We start from the raw sequence: 17,455 nt of genomic DNA, 5'->3' as shown, positions 1-17,455 counted from the left end.
GTTGTATTATATGAACGGAAGCGTGTGAAAGTGGCCTTGGACTTCTCACAATAAAAGACCACTCTGAAATGTGCACAGTTTTGCCTTACTGGGGGGGAGGGGAGTCAGAAAACCAGTCAGTATCTGGTGTGTCCACCATTTTCAACACATCTCCGTCGCATAGAGTTGATCAGGTTGTTGATTGTGGCCTGTGGAATGTTGGTCCACTCCTCTTCAATAGCTGTGCGAAGTTGCAGAATATTGGCAGCAACTGGAATACACTGTCGTATACGCCGATCGAGAGCATCACAAACATGCTGGGGCCATGCATTATCATGCTGCAACATGAGGTGATGGTCGTACATGAATGGCACAACAATGGGCCTCAGGATCTCGTCACGGTATCTCTGCATTTGAAATGCCATCAATAAAATGCACCTGTGTTTGTTGTCCATAACGTCCACAACGTTGAGGTCAGCAAACCGCTCACCCACACGATGCCACACACGCTGTCTGCCATCTGCCCTGAAAAGTGAAAACCGGGACTCATCCGTGAACAGAATGCCTCTCCATCGAATGTGAGCATTTGCCCACTCAAATTGGTTACGACGATGAACTGCAGTCAGGTCCAGACCCCGATGAGGACGACGAGCATGCAGATGAGCTTCCCTGAGACGGTTTCTGACAGTTTGTGCAGAAATTCTTCTGAAACGCCTTTGGAGACGGCTTATGGTAGAGAAATGAACATTCATTGCAGGGGCAACAGCTCTGGTACATTCCTGCAGTCAGCATGCCAATTACACGCTCCCTCAAACGTTGCGTCATCTGTGGCATTGTGCTGTGATCAAACTGCACATTTCAGAGTGGTCTTTTATTGTGGGCAGTCTAAGGCACACCTGTGCAATATTTATTCTGTCTAATCAGCACCTTGATATGCCACACCTGTGAGGTGGGATGGATTATCTCGGCAAAGAAGAAGTGCTCGCTAACACAGATTTAGACAGATGTATGAACAATATTTGAGAGTGATGGGTCTTTTGTGTATGTAAAAAATGTTTCAGATCTTTGAGTTCAGCTCATTCAAAATGGGAGCAAAACCGAAAGTGTTGCATTTATATTTTTGGTCAGTGTATAAACAATTCATAAATTGAGTTGTAGTTCATATATTATAACGCACATAGCATAACTAAGGGTAGGTATAGCGCATAATGTTTCATCAGCATAGTGTCCACTATATTCTCAAATGCATAATCGTGGCATCTTACCACGTGCTCCTCCTCCTCCACTTGCTGGTCTCCAGATAAGTATCTCAATGCGGAGTCGTGTGGGACTATATTGAATTCCCCTCCTCCTCTTACCCAACTTGAGCTTGATCTCCCCTTGACGGGAAAAACTTACATGTGAGGCTGTACAGTTCCTCTTAGGCCTCATGCACACGACCGTTGTTTGTCTCCGCGTCCGTTCCGCCGATATGGAGCCGTTGAAAATGCGGATAGTGCACCGTTTGCCATCCGCGTCCGTGATCCGTGGTTCTAGTCCGTCAAAAAATATAACCTGTCCTATTCTTGTCCGTGGAAAACGGTTCGCGGACCGCTAAAAAACACGGAGGCACACAAGATTGTCATCCCCGTCCGTTTTATTCCTATCATTTCCATTGCAAACCTTTAGACTTTTTTTTTACCTTCCTTGATGTCTGGTGGTCCTCCAAAAATAAAGGAAGACACACGGAAACAACAACGGAACCCCATTTTGCGGAACGGAACACAACAACGGTCGTGTGCATGAGGCCTTAGTCAGAGAAGCTTACAAATGGAGCAGTCTCTTAACTTGGATAGCTTGTGTACAGGGCTGTGCACTCTCTCCTCCTGCTTCTGATGGACCTCAGGTGGATCTCTTACTGAGCTAGCATACCGCAGTACTCCCCTCCTCCTCTTGTTGATTCTGGAGCGGCGCATGCAAGAAAAATATAAAGTAAAAAAAAAAGCCAAATGCCAGACGCGTTTCGGAGTTCAGCTCCTTCCTCAGTGGCCATATTTATTTTGACTCATTGTTTCTCTTTTTATTATCAAGTCATAGCCAAAACATGAACTGGATTTCATCGGTATTGTATGGGTAAAAACATTGCCAGGATCCATAAATTGTAATATAGTTTTGTTTGTAATCATGTAAAAAGTCACTTAACCGCCTCAGGACCGCCGTATGCAGGATTGCGTCCTGGCGGCGGCCCTGCTATTCTGGGTGGACGCATATACGCGTCCTCTCGCGAGAGGCGAGATTTCCTGTGAACGCGCGCACACAGGCGCACGCGTTCACAGGATCGGAAGGTAAGCGAGTGGATCTACAGCCTGCCAGCGGCGATCATTCGCTGGCAGGCTGTAGATGCGATTTTTTAAATCCCTAACAGGTATATTAGACGCTGTTTTGATAACAGCGTCTAATATACCTGCTACCTGGTCCTCTGGTGGTCCCTTTTGCTTGGATCGACAACCAGAGGACAAAGGCAGCTCTGTAATAAGTAGCACTAAGCGCTACACTACACCCCCCCTGTCCCTTATTAACCCCTTATTAACCCCTGATCACCCCATATAGACTCCCTGATCACCCCCCTGTCATTGATCACCCCCCTGTCATTGATCACCCCCCTGTCATTGATCACCCCCCTGTAAGGCTCCATTCAGACGTCCGTATGTTTTTTACGGATACATGGATCGGATCCGCAAAACACATACGGACGTCTGAATGGAGCCTTACAGGGGGGTGATCAATGACAGGGGGGTGATCACCCCATATAGACTCCCTGGTCACCCCTCTGTCATTGATCACCCCCCCTGTCATTGATCACCCCCTGTAAGGCTCCATTCAGACATTTTTTTGGGCACAAGTTAGTGGAAATTTATTTTTAATTTTTTTGGTTTTTTCTTACAAAGTCTCATATTCCACTAACTTGGGACAAAAAATAAAATCTCACATGAACTCACCATACCCCTCACGGAATCCAAATGCGTAAAATTTTTTAGACATTTATATTCCAGACTTCTTCTCACGCTTTAGGGCCCCTAAAATACCAGAGCAGTATAAATACCCCACATGTGACCCCATTTTGGAAAGAAGACACCCCAAGGTATTCGCTGAGGGGCATATTGAGTCCATGAAAGATTGAAATTTTTGTCCCAAGTTAGCGAAAAGGGAGACTTTGCGAGAAAAAAACAAAAAAAATCAATTTCCGCTAACTTGTGCCAAAAAAAAATAATTCTATGAACTCGCCATGCCCCTCATTGAATACCTTGGGGTGTCTTCTTTCCAAAATGGGGTCACATGTGTGGTATTTATACTGCCCTGGCATTTTAGGGGCCCTAAAGCGTGAGAAGAAGTCTGGGATCCAAATGTCTAAAAATGCCCTCCTAAAAGGAATTTGGGCCCCTTTGCGCATCTAGGCTGCAAAAAAGTGTCACATGTAGTATTGTCGTACTCAGGAGAAGTTGGGCAATGTGTTTTGGGGTGTCATTTTACATATACCCATGCTGGGTGAGATAAATATCTTGGTCAAATGCCAACTTTGTATAATAAAATGGGAAAAATTGTCTTTTGCCGAGATATTTCTCTCACCCAGCATGGGTATATGTAAAAAGACACCCCAAAACACATTGCCCAACTTCTCCTGAGTACGGAGATACCACATGTGTGACACTTTTTTGCAGCCTAGGTGGGCAAAGGGGCCCACATTCCAAAGAGCATCTTTAGGATTTCACAGGGCATTTTTTACACATTTTGATTTTCAAACTACTTCTCACGCATTAGGGCCCCTAAAATGCCAGGGCAGTATAACTACCCCACAAGTGACCCCATTTTGGAAAGAAGACACCCCAAGGTATTCCGTGAGGGGCATGGCGAGTTCCTAGAATTTTTTATTTATTGTCACAAGTTAGCGGAAAATTATGATTTTTTTTTTTTTCTTACAAAGTCTCATATTCCACTAACCTGTGACAAAAAATAAAAACTTCCATGAACTCACTATGCCCATCACGAAATACCTTGGGGTGTCTTCTTTCCAAAATGGGGTCACTTGTGGGTTAGTTATACTGCCCTGGCATTTTAGGGGCCCTAATGGGTGAGAAGTAGTTTGAAATCAAAATGTGTAAAAAATGCCCTCTGAAATCCTAAAGGTGCTCTTTGGAATGTGGGCCCCTTTGCCCACCTAGGCTGCAAAAAAGTGTCACACATGTGGTGATGCCGTACTCAGGAGAAGTTGGGCAATGTGTTTTGGGGTGTCATTTTACATATACCCATGCTGGGTGAGATAAATATCTCGGTCAAATGCCAACTTTGTATAAAAAAAATGGGAAAAGTTGTCTTTGGCCGAGATATTTCCCCTAAAATGACAGGGCAGTATAACTACCCCACAAGTGACCCCATTTTGGAAAGAAGACACCCCAATGTATTCCGTGAGGGGCATGGCGAGTTCCTCTAATTTTTGATTTTTTGTCACAAGTTAGCAGAAAAAAAAAAATCATCATTTTCCGCTAACTTGTGACAAAAAATAAAAACTTCCATGAACTCACTATGCCCATCAGCGAATACCTTAGGGTGTCTACTTTGCGAAATGGGGTCACTTGTGGGGTTTTTCTACTGTCTGGGCATTGTAGAACCTCAGGAAACATGACAGGTGCTCAAAGACATGTAGAACAATAAATTTAGAGAAAAATTTATATATAGATGTCGTTTTTTAAAAACAAATTTACAACTGAAAGTGAAAAATGTCATTTTTTTGCAAAAATTTCGTTAAATTTCGATTAATAACAAAAAATGTAAAAATGTCAGCAGCAATGAAATACCACCAAATGAAAGCTCTATTAGTGAGAAGAAAAGGAGGTAAAATTCATTTGGGTGGTAAGATGCATGACCGAGCAATAAACCGTGAAAGTAGTGTAGGTCAGAAGTGTAAAAAGTGGCCTGGTCATTAAAGGGACACTGACAGGCCAAATCAGCATATATAGTTAGATATATGACATTACAGGTCTTATAGAGTCTTTTAAAAGCATATAAGTATCCCCCCTGTCCACCTTATAAAGAGCGAAATATAAAGTTTTATAACCTGCTTGTCCGGTCAGCAATCTGCCCAAGGGGTGGCGTTTCATGTGAAAATGCGCCCAGCTAGCCGCTCCCAACTGCCGTTCTTAAGCCCCGCCCAGCTCATCATTATTCACTTCGCTGGGCGGCGGCTAGAACTCTCCCCAGTCCCGATCCTGCGCATGGGCAATTCAATCCTGTGGGACGCACTATTAACCCCTTTGACGATGTGAGTGAGCAGCGCTCTGAAGCGCTGCTCTGAACAGTGCATGGCTGAGGCTGAGGCTGCAGCTGCCTCCAAGACGCAGGCAGGCTGTGTGTGTACGCATGCGCGATCTAACCACGGCGGGGCGCAGGCGCAGAAGATTGGGCATGAACGATGCCCAGAGGATTGAATTGCCCATGCGCAGGATCGGGACTGGGGAGAGTTCTAGCCGCCGCCCAGCGAAGTGAATAATGATGAGCTGGGCGGGGCTTAAGAACGGCAGTTGGGAAGGCTGGCTGGGCGCATTTTCACATGAAACGCCGCCCCTTGGGCAGATTGCTGACCGGACAAGCAGGTTATAAAACTTTATATTTCGCTCTTTATAAGGTGGACAGGGGGGATACTTATATGCTTTTAAAAGACTCTATAAGACCTGTAATGTCATATATCTAACTATATATGCTGATTTGGCCTGTCAGTGTCCCTTTAAGGGTGTTTAAGCTAGGGGGGCTGAGGTGGTTAATCAGTTAGAAGTCCTCTATTTTTTTGTTCATCTTGTATCATCCATCACATAGAGACCAAATCTTCCAAATTAAAATAAATTTATAAAATTTCCATGCATTTTTCTTGTGTTTTGTAGGTGCATATGCGTTAGTTTTTTTTTGTTATTGCTTGCATTTTCCATTCTAAAAACTTTGTATCAAGTTATTTTTAACAGAAACTCAACCATTCAATGAAAATTTCCATTAATCTAAAAAATTTTAATAGAGATGAGCGAATTTCATATATTGAAATTCGTTCACGCTTCGTTTGGTGGTAAAAGCTGAATTGCGTTATGGATACCGTTACCACTGACCATAAAGCAATTCTATGATGGAATGCATAACGGAATGCCTTTAGAGGCCTTCCGTTATTTATTCCATCATAGTAGAAGTCTATGGGCAGCAAAACGGATCCGTCCCATTTCCGTTATGCAGGGGAGTCCTCTCCTGCCTAATGGAAACAGGACAGATCCATTATGAAGGCCATAGACTTCTATTATAACGGAATGCCTCTAAAGGCATTCCGTCATAGAATTGCGCTATGGTCCCTGGTAACGGTATCCATAACAACACAATTCTGCTTTTACCACCAAATGAAGCGTGAACGAATTTCATAACATGAAATTCGCTCATCTCTAAATAAAGACTAACATATGAAATAGTAATGTTTAAAAAATAAAAATAATTGTTAATATGTAGAGGGTTCCACTTTTAACACACACCTTTTGTTCTTTACTGCTATAGCATTACCACAATGAGAAGAATGGTTTTTCTATGCTTAGAAAGATAACACATATTACTGGTGTCTTTATAATCATATATTGTGCTTGTGAATAAAGTAGTAATATGTATATTAGCTTTCTGAGCAGATCTTAATGTGGTAAAGCTACAGTAAGTGATGTATATGATATGTACATGTTAGGAGACAGCTCTAGGACACAGCTGTGCCCTCAGCCTTCTTATGTCTAGCCCTGTCAATCAAGGGGAGGGGGAGTGTGCAGAGCACAGGGGGTGTTACAAAGCAGTGCCCAAGGATTCAGCCCCGTCTCCTGGTGCTCCAACATACTCTTTTGCATGTGAATAAAAACATAAATATCTCTGCAGCTGTTTAGCGTACAGACAAAAGAAACATATTTTTTTCATCAGCATGATGAGCCCTACCAATCAGTATGCCAGGTTTAATAGGGTTGATCATGCCGACAAATTCTTAAATTTTTTTTAGTTATATTCTTGCATCTTAGGGAATGTGGGGAAGTTCAAGCCAGAAGAACAGTATTGTGTGGTTTGTGGGTAGTGAATGGGAAAAAGGTACACGGATCTGTAATGCAGGCAGCCGAGCATACAGAGTCTTGGGCTGAGTTTTCACACAGCGGTATTGATCCATCTTCAGCCCAGCCCGTTAGACACCAGGGGCAAGAATAGGAATAGTAGTTCCAACGGTGGTGGGAATCACGCTCCAGCGTCCCTGCCCGATGTAAGGTGGGGTGCCCTTGGTGTTTGAGTTGTGATGAGGTGCAGGGTAGGGATCTGTGCTTAGTGAGAGGTGGAAAAAGATGGATGGAGAGAACAGCTGTTGAACTGAACAAGCAAATAGATGTACCAGCAATAACTTCTGCTCATTAAGCATTGGGTCATGGGACTAGTAACCCTATTGCTGACCAAGTCTCCCTGCCAAAAAGCGGAGTAATCATCCTAAAAGGGGCGGCCCTACTTATCATGGCTGTCCCTCTCACTAAATCACCCTTCCGACATTAAAGTCCCAATGCGTCCCCAATCAGGGGACTGAATATCAATTGCCAGGTGGCAAACCAGTAGCATTTAGTAAGCAATATGAAGGGGCACACTCAGAAGGGAAACACAATGGTGGTAAAGAATAATGGACTTTATTAGTCTAAAAACATACCCCTAAAAAATATATATATATAAAAACATACATGTAGACACACATAAACCTATGCAAATAGTTACAGATGGTGTGAAACTATAATAGGGAGGAATTCCTGTGGGTGTATTGAAGTCCCGAAGTTCTATATATACAGCAGCGTGCCTGCAATGTCCTATAAATACACGTGGATGCTAATAGTATGGCCGAAACCACAATGCACAATATTTGTGCTGCACTGGATTCCGTAGCGTGCAAGAAACACAACTAGTACCGAATGTCAGCTGAATCCAAAGTATTCACTTCACAGTGCAGTTGATTAACTAGTAATTGCTTGACAGGTTCTGTAATGCTCACGAATGAGCGCGGTCTTACCCCTCTTCACTGCTCTCCGCAGCGTTGTATCCAGGCGGCTGTGCACTTACAGCGTCCCACGTGATGTGCTGGCCGTACGTGGCGTCCCACGTAACCTGGTTGTCCGGGGGACCAGGTAGACGCTTTGATGACGTCACTGTTTGGCGACTGCTCTTCCAGCTTTTGGATTCAAGCAGGTTTTCTTGCCTGGATTCAAGCAGGAAGCCTGGAACCAAAGGAAATAAGAAATAAAGCAAGAAAACCTGCTTGAATCCAAAAGCTGGAAGAGCAGTCGCCAAACAGTGACGTCATCAAAGCGTCTACCCGGTCCCCCGGACAACCAGGTTACGTGGGACGCCACATACGGGCAGCACATCACGTGGGGCGCTGTGAGTGCACGGCCGCCTGGATACAACGCTGCGGAGAGCAGTGAAGAGGGGTAAGACCGCGCTCATTCGTGAGCATTACAGAACCTGTCAAGCAATTACTAGTTAATCAACTGCACTGTGAAGTGAATACTTTGGATTCAGCTGACATTCGGTACTAGTTGTGTTTCTTGCACGCTACGGAATCCAGTGCAGCACAAATATTGTGCATTGTGGTTTCGGCCATACTATTAGCATCCACGTGTATTTATAGGACATTGCAGGCACGCTGCTGTATATATAGAACTTTGGGACTTCAATACACCCACAGGAATTCCTCCCTATTATAGTTTCACACCATCTGTAACTATTTGCATAGGTTTATGTGTGTCTACATGTATGTTTTTATATATATATTTTTTAGGGGTATGTTTTTAGACTAATAAAGTCCATTATTCTTTACCACCATTGTGTTTCCCTTCTGAGTGTGCCCCTTCATATTGCTTACACCTCCTTTTGATTTCTGAGGTCCTGAGGGTGGGACCTGAGGGTGAGCACCTTATCCATACGGTGAGGGGGTGAGCAGCTGTACTTTTGTAAGCCCAGTAGCATTTAGTGTCCACATAAATAATGGAACTGGTTCTTTTGTATTTATTGATGATGTGACTGCTGACAAAAGCAGCAGGATGAATTCTGAAGTGTCTCTGGCAATATTATCTGCTCATATTCAGCCAAATGCTTCAGAACTCATTGGACGGCGCTTCACAGTGCAGATGGACAATGACCCAAAGCATACTGCAAAAGCAACCAAAGAGTTGTCATGCCCTGCTCAGACTATGTACGGAGGTCTTCCAGATTAGCAGCACGTGTCTAGTCATTTGTTTTGTTTTGGAGTCGTGCTAGATCCACCTCCCTTTAGGTGCACTGGGTGGGGTCGTTGGTTTAAATTACTCCCCTCCCAGTGTTCCGTGCGGGTTATAGCTTCTGTCAGGCTGTGAAAGCAAGGAGTGAAGGATTGGCTTTTCCTGCTCAGATAAGATAAGTTGGTTTCAGATTTCTTTGGTTTGCTGTCTAGGCTGTTTGAGTGTCGTCTGTCCCCTCCTGGTTCTGAGGGAGCAGGCTGCCCCTTTTTCCCCTTTCACCATCTCAGGGATTCTAGGGTATTCTCAGCCCAGGCACGAGGACACATTATTCCCACCTTCAGGGTCTGAATGTGGGCAAAGCAGAATAGGGAGAGCTGTTAGGGATTTGCTAGGAGGTGACCTGATCCCCAGCTTCTCGCCTAGAAATATTGTTTGGTCAGTTATCTGTGTATCTTATATCCTGTCCGCCGTGACAAGAGTTTTTTAAGGGAAAGAAGTGAAATGTTATGCAATGACCAAGTCAATCACCTGACCTCAATCCGATTGAGCATGCATTTCACTTGCTGAAGACAAAACTGAAGGGAAAATGCCCCAAGAACAAGCAGGAACTGAAGACAGTTGCAGTAGAGGCCTGGCAGAGCATGACTAGGGATGAAACCCAGCATCTGGTGATGTCTATGCGTTCCAGACTTCCGGCTGTAATTGACTGCAAAGGATTTGCAACCAAGTATTAAAAAGTGAAAGTTGGATTTATGATTATTATTATGTCCCATTACTTTTGATCCCTTAACAAGTGGGAGGCACATATGCAAACTGTTGTAATTCCTACACCGCTTACCTGATTTGGATGTAAATACCCTTAAATTAAAGCTGACAGTCTGCAGTTAAAGCACATCTTGTTCGTTTTATTTCAAATCCATTGTGGTGGTGTATAGAGCAAAAATTTTTAGAATTGTGTCAATGTCCCAATATTTATGGACCTGACTGTAGATGAGTAGTGTGTCCAGGACACAAACTCCCTATCCTGGTGCCCTAACATTGTTATTGTGCTGGTACTCCTAATCCTGTGCCTGCTTCCCACTGCTCCCGAATACAGTGGGGTGCTGGCAGTAGCCCATTGAGTAGTGGGGTGCTGAGAAATGCATTAAGTAGTCTTTTGCATGTAGTAATCTAGAAAGAATGAGGAGCTGGTGGTACGGCAGTAAGTAGTGGGGTGCTAGATGTGAGTGCCGGTAGTAGAGAAACTAGTTGTGGGGTGCTTAGCGGAGCACTGTGCCCTTTTGTGTCTGTTGGTTTCTGCTCGGAGTAATATGTCAGCAGAAAGAAATGGTCTTGTTTCCATATATAACTAGCTAGTCGTACACATTATGTTCTCTAAGGGTCACCTGCAGCTGAATATAGAAAAATTATATGTGTGGCTTCCTGGAAACTGTACATCGTGTGCTTGTGAAATCAGCATTTTTGACAATACGCTCCTTTTCCATTATATCAATATGCTCACTCTTCTTTCAGTAATGGTTATTATGGTGCTGTTTTACTGCACATTCAGAAGATGGCAGGTTCATTAAACTCTCCTCTAACAGATGATATGTGGGAAGAAAAGGATAGGGTGAAATTAATATTTTTACCCGATCCTTTTGTTCTCCCCGCAGATAAGCTGCCACCAGAAGTGTCTGGCAGCAGCTTTCTCCCTTCTCCTCATTAACCACCTCCCGACCGCCTAACGCAGGATTGCGTCCTGCGGGCGGCCGGGTTATTCCTCCTGGATGCATCGGCGCGTCCTCTCGCGAGACGCGAGATTTCCTGTGAACGCGCGCACACAGGAGCGCGCGTTCACAGGATCGGGAGGTAAACGAGTGGATCTACAGCCTGCCAGAGGCGATCATTCGCTGGCAGGCTGTAGATGTGATTTTTTTAACCCCAAAAAGGTATATTAGATGCTGTTTTGTTAACAGCGTCTAATATACCTGCTACCTGGTCCTCTGGTAGTCCCTTTTGCTTGGATCAACCACCAGAGGACACAGGCAGCTCTGTAAGTAGCACCAAACACCACTACACTACACCCCCCCCCCGTCACTTATTAACCCCTTATTAACCCCCTGATCACCCCATATTAGACTCCCTGATCACCCCCCTGTCATTGATCACCCCCCTGTAAGGCTCCATTCAGACGTCCGTATGTGTTTTGCGGATCCGTGGATCCGCAAAACACATACGGACGTCTGAATGGAGCCTTACAGGGGGGTGATCAATGACAGGGGGAAGATCACCCCATATAAACTCCCTGATCAACCCCCTGTCATTGATCACCCCCCTGTAAGGCTCCATTCAGACGTCCGTATGTGTTTTGCGGATCCGCGGATCCGCAAAACACGGACACCACGTATCCGCAAAACACGGACACCGGCAATGTGCTTTCCGCTTTTTACGGATCCGCACATTGCCAGAACTATATAGAAATCGCCTTTTCTTGTCCGCAATTGCGGACAAGAATAGGACATGTTCTATAGGCTCTACAAAAAACGCAGTGTTCGCCCGATCAGGCCTGATCTTGTGCGCACACTTGCGTTCAGTCCGCCCCACCGCAGTGACAGAAATAAAAAAATTTCTGATCACTGCAAAAACACAGTAAAATCGCTGCGGTGCTATAAAGATCACTTTTAAGGGGCATGGCGAGTTCATAGAAATTTTTTTTTGGCACAAGTTAGCGGAAATAGATTTCTTTTTTTTGTTTTTTGTTTTTTCTTACAAAGTCTCATATTCCACTAACTTGTGACAAAAAATAAAATCTCACATGAACTCACCATACCCCTCACGGAATTCAAATGCGTAAAAAATTTTTTACATTTATATTCCAGACTTCTTCTCACGCTTTAGGGCCCCTAAGTAAGACTTTGTAAGAGAAAAAAATATATATATCATTTTTCGCTAACTTGTGCCAAAAAAAAAAAATTCTAGGAACTCGCCATGCCCCTCACGGAATACCTTGGGGTGTCTTCTTTCCAAAATGGGGTCACTTGTGGGGTATTTATACTGCCCTGGCATTTTAGGGGACCTAAAGCGTGAGAAGTAGTTTGGAATTCAAATGTGTAAAAAATGCCCTGTGAAATCGTAAAGATTCTCATTGGAATTTGGGCCCTTTGCACACCTAGGCTGCAAAAAAGTGTCACACATGTGGTATCGCCGTACTAAGGAGAAGTAGGGCAATGTGTTTTGGCGTGTATTTTTACATATACCCATACTGTGTGTGAGAAATATCTCTGTAAATGACAACTTTTAAAAAATTTTTATACAAAGTTGTCAATTTACAGAGATATTTCTCTCACCCAGCATGGGTATATGTAAAAAGACACCCCAAAACACATTGCCCTACTTCTCCTGAGTACGGTGATACCACATGTGTGACACTTTTTTGCAGCCTAGGTGCGTAAAGGGGCCGAAAGTGCAACGAGGCTTTACAGGGTTGCTCACAATTTAGCCTCGCCCAAAATGCCAGAACAGTAAACACACCCCACAAATGACCCCATTTCGGAAAGTAGACACCCCAAAGTATTCGCTGAGGGGCATATTGAGTCCATGAAAGATTGAACTTTTTGTCACAAGTTAGCGGAAAGGGAGACTTTGTGAGAAAAAAACAAAAACAAAAACAAAAAAATTTCTGCTAACTTGTGCCAAAAAAAAAAAACTTCTATGAACTTGCCATGCCCCTCACAGAATACCTTGGGGTGTCTTCTTTCCAAAATGGGGTCACTTGTGGGGTATTTATACTGCCCTGGCATTTTAGGGGCCCTAAAGCGTGAGAAGAAGTCTGGAATCCAAATGCCTAAAAATGCCCTCCTAAAAGGTACTCATTGGAATTTGGGACCCTTTGCGCACCTAGGCTGCAATAAAGTGTCACACATGTGGTATCGCCGCACTCAGAAGAAGTAGGGCAATGTGTTTTGGGGTGTCTTTTTACATATACCCATGCTGGGTGAGAGAAATATCTCTGTAAAATGACAACTTTGTATAAAAAAATGGGAAAAGTTGTCTTTTACAGAGATATTTATCTCACCCAGCACGGGTAAATGTAAAAATACACCCCAAAACACATTGCCCTACTTCTCTTGAGTACGGTGATACCACATGTGTGACACTTTTCTGCAGCCTAGGTGCACAAAGGAGCCCAAATTCCAAAGAGTATCTTTACGATTTCACAGGGCATTTTTTACACAAAGTGACCCCATTTTGTAAAGAAGACACCCCAAGGTATTCCGTGAGGGGTATGGTGAGTTCCTGTAAAATTTTATTTTTTGTCACAAGTTTGTGGAATATGAGACTTTGCAAGAAAAAAATTAATAAAATAAAAATAATCATTTTCCTCTAACTTGTGCCAAAAAAATTATATTTTAGGAACTCGCCATGCCCCTCACAGAGTACCTTGGGGTGTCTTCTTTCCAAAATGGGGTCACTTTTGGGGTATTTATACTGCCCTGGCATTTTAGGGGCCCTAACGCGTGAGAAGTACTTTGGAATCCAAATGTGTAGAAAATGCCCTGTGAAATCGTAAAGATACTCTTTGGAATTTGGGCCCCTTTGCGCACCTAGGCTGCAAAAAAGTGTCACACATGTGGTATCACCGTACTCAGGAGAAGTAGGGCAATGTATTTTGGGGTGTCTTTTTACATATACCCATGCTGGGTGAGAGAAATATCTCTGTAAAATGACAACTTTGTATAATAAAATGGGAAAAGTTGTCTTTTACAGAGATATTTTTCTCACCCAGCATTGGTATATGTAAAAAGACACCCCAAAACACATTGCCCTACTTCTCCTGAGTACGGCGATACCACATGTGTGACACTTTTTTGCAGCCTAGGTGCGCAAAGGGGCCCAAATTCCAAAGAGTATCTTTACGATTTCACAGGGCATTTTTTACGCATTTGGATTCCAAACTACTTCTCACACTTTAGGTCCCCTAAAATGCCAGGTCAGTATAAATACCCGACAAGTGACCCCATTTTGGAAAGAAGACACCCCAAGGTATTCCGTGAGGGGTATGGTGAGTTCATGTAAAATTTTATTTTTTGTCACAAGTTAGTGGAATATGTGACTTTGTAAGAAAAAATAAAAAAATAAAATCATTTTCCGCTAACTTGTGACAAAAAATAAAAACTTCCATGAACTCTCTATGCCCATCAGCGAATACCTTAGCGTGTCTACTTTCCGAAATGGGGTCATTTGTGGGGTGTTTCTACTGTCTGGGCATTGTAGAACCTCAGGAAACATGACAGGTGCTCAGAAAGTCAGAGCTGCTTCAAAATGCGGAAATTCACATTTTTGTACCATAGTTTGTAAACGCTATAACTTTTGCGCAAACCAATAAATATACACTTATTGCATTTTTTTTAATCAAAGACATGTAGAACAATAAATTTTGAGAAAAATTTATATAGAAATGTCGTTTTGTTTGAAAAATTTTACAACAGAAAGTAAAAAATGTCATTTTTTTACAAAAATTTCGGTCAATTTCGATTAATAACAAAAAAAGTAAAAATGTCAGCAGCAATGAAATACCACCAAATGAAACCTCTATTAGTGAGAAGAAAAGGAGGTAAAATTTATTTGGGTGGTAAGTTGTATGACCGAGCAATAAATCGTGAAAGTAGTGTAGTGCAGAATTGTAAAAAGTGGTCTGGTCATTAAGGGGGTTCAAGCTAGGGGAGCTGAGGTGGTTAAATACAAATACACAGTCAGCCGAAAGTGTATGTGTATGAGGGAGTCCTAAGAGATAGCTATCGGCCCTTAGTTACATTCGATCCTAGGTATATACTTCCTGCAGTTAGGTTGAGTGTAAGTGGCTAACTGATAGGGAGAGAAAACACTCAGGACATGGTACAGCAGCAGTTCATGGCCACTGCTACCTTTTCCGTCGGACTGGATGCACCTCCCGCTGTCTCCTTCCTGGTATGTTCCTTGCAATGTCTCTTCAAGCAGGCTGCTTGCCGGCAAGACCTCTCCACCTCTGCCTGTAGGGCAAGGAGCAGGTCACCTCCTAGAGAAACCCTAATCAAAGTCCTGACTAACTGCATGTATGAACTGACCTCAAAGGAACCTAAGAGACAACTTGTTCCTCCAAATGGTAGGACGAACAGGAGTCTCCCTCAGGCCTAAACACAAATGGCAGGGAAAAGAGCAACACAAGAAAACCCCAACAATAAACAAAAGGGGAAGAAGACACTTCAAATAGCTATGAAAGCACAGGATGGAACTCCGCTGAAATCCAAACACCAGCAATCCACAACAAGACTGAAGCTATAAACCGCACAGCATGGTGGGAGAAGCCACCACAAATAGGGAAGGTTAAATGACCACATAAGCAAAACCTGAAGCAAGGGGTGTGGCCATTACCAAAAACAACACAGACACGAACTGATCCACAAGGAACTTGTCAGATCAAACCACGTGTTGCCAGTCTCACTGATCTCCTGTCACCTGTCACGGGAACGTCCGTGACAGTACCCTCCCTTTTACGGGTGACCTCCAGGCACCCAGGACTGATCTTATCCGCATGAGACCTGTGAAAAGCTTTCACTAAACGACTGGCATTCACGTTGGATGATGGTACCCACATCCTCTCCTCTGGTCCATAACCCTTCCAGTGAACAAGATACTGAAGAGATCTACGGGGAACTCGAGAGTCAATTATCTTGGCTATCTGAAATTCCAAACTACCGTCCACCATGACAGAAGCGGGTGGCCAGGAAGACGGCTCCAAAGGTTCAACATATCTCTTCAACAAAGATTTATGAAACACATTATGAATTTTCAGAGCCTGAGGAAGTTCAAGACGAAAGGCTACCGAATTAATAATGGCAGTGATCTTATATGGACCAATAAACCTTGGACCCAACTTCCAAGAAGTTACCTTCAACTTAATGTTTCTTGTGGACAGCCACACAGAATCACCCACACTATTCATACGTTTCCTGTCAGCCATACGTTTATACTTGTTGCCCATATTCCTCAAGTTATTTTGAATTTTCCACCATATAGATGACAATGATTACGAAAAACGCTCCTCCTCAGGAATACCAGCAGTATAAGAACCAGAAAATGTGCCAAACTGTGTGTGAAACCCATATGCCCCAAAAAACGTAGACTTATCAGTGGACTCCTGTCTACGATTGTTTATGGCAAACTCTGCTAAAGACAAAAATGAAGACCACTCCTCCTGGTTCTCAGAGACAAAACATCTCAAGTAAGTCTTCAGACTCTGATTAGTCTGTTCTGTCTGTCCGTTTGACTGAGGATGAAAAGCCGAAGAAAAGGACAGTTGAATTCCCAGTCTAGTACAGAATGCCCTCCAGAATCTGGAAACAAACTGAGTCCCACGATCCGAGACCATGTCAGAGTCTTGTGCAAGAGTTTTAGCATTAGGTTGGCCCGGCAATGCTATAAAGTGCGCCATTTTACTAAAGCAATCAACTACCACCAGAGTCTTTCTTGAAGAATTAGCTAGATCAGTGATAAAATCCATGGATAAATGAGTCCATGGTCTGGTTGTATGACCGAGCAATAAACCGTGAAAGTAGTGTAGTGCAGAATTGTAAAAAGTGGTCTGGTCATTAAGGGGGTTTAAGCTAGTGGAGCTGAGGTGGTTAAATACAAATACACAGTCAGCCGAAAGTGTATGTGTATGAGGGAGTCCTGAGAGATAGCTATCGGCCCTTAGTTACATTCGATCCTAGGTATATACTTCCTGCAGTTAGGTTGAGTGTAAGTGGCTGACTGATAGGGAGAGAAAATGAAGACCACTCCTCCTGGTTCTCAGAGACAAAACATCTCAAGTAAGTCTTCAGACTCTGATTAGGCTGTTCTGTCTGTCCGTTTGACTGAGGTGAAAAGCCAAAGAAAAGGACAGTTGAATTCCCAGTCTAGTACAGAATGCCCTCCAGAATCTGGAAACAAACTGAGTCCCACGATCCGAGACCATGTCAGAGTCTTGTGCAAGAGTTTTAGCATTAGGTAGGCCCGGCAATGCTATAAAGTGTGCCATTTTACTAAAGCGATCAACTACCACCAGAGTCTTTCTTGAAGAATTAGCTAGATCAGTGATAAAATCCATGGATAAATGAGTCCATGGTCTGGATGGGATGGGCATCGGAAGTAGAGATCCAGAAGGCCGAGTATGTGTCTCCTTAGCTTGTGCACAAGTG

This window comes from Bufo bufo, chromosome 5 (assembly GCF_905171765.1).
Source record: "Bufo bufo chromosome 5, aBufBuf1.1, whole genome shotgun sequence".
In the NCBI taxonomy this organism is placed as follows: Eukaryota; Metazoa; Chordata; class Amphibia; order Anura; family Bufonidae; genus Bufo; species Bufo bufo.
This window is presented reverse-complemented; position numbering follows the sequence as displayed.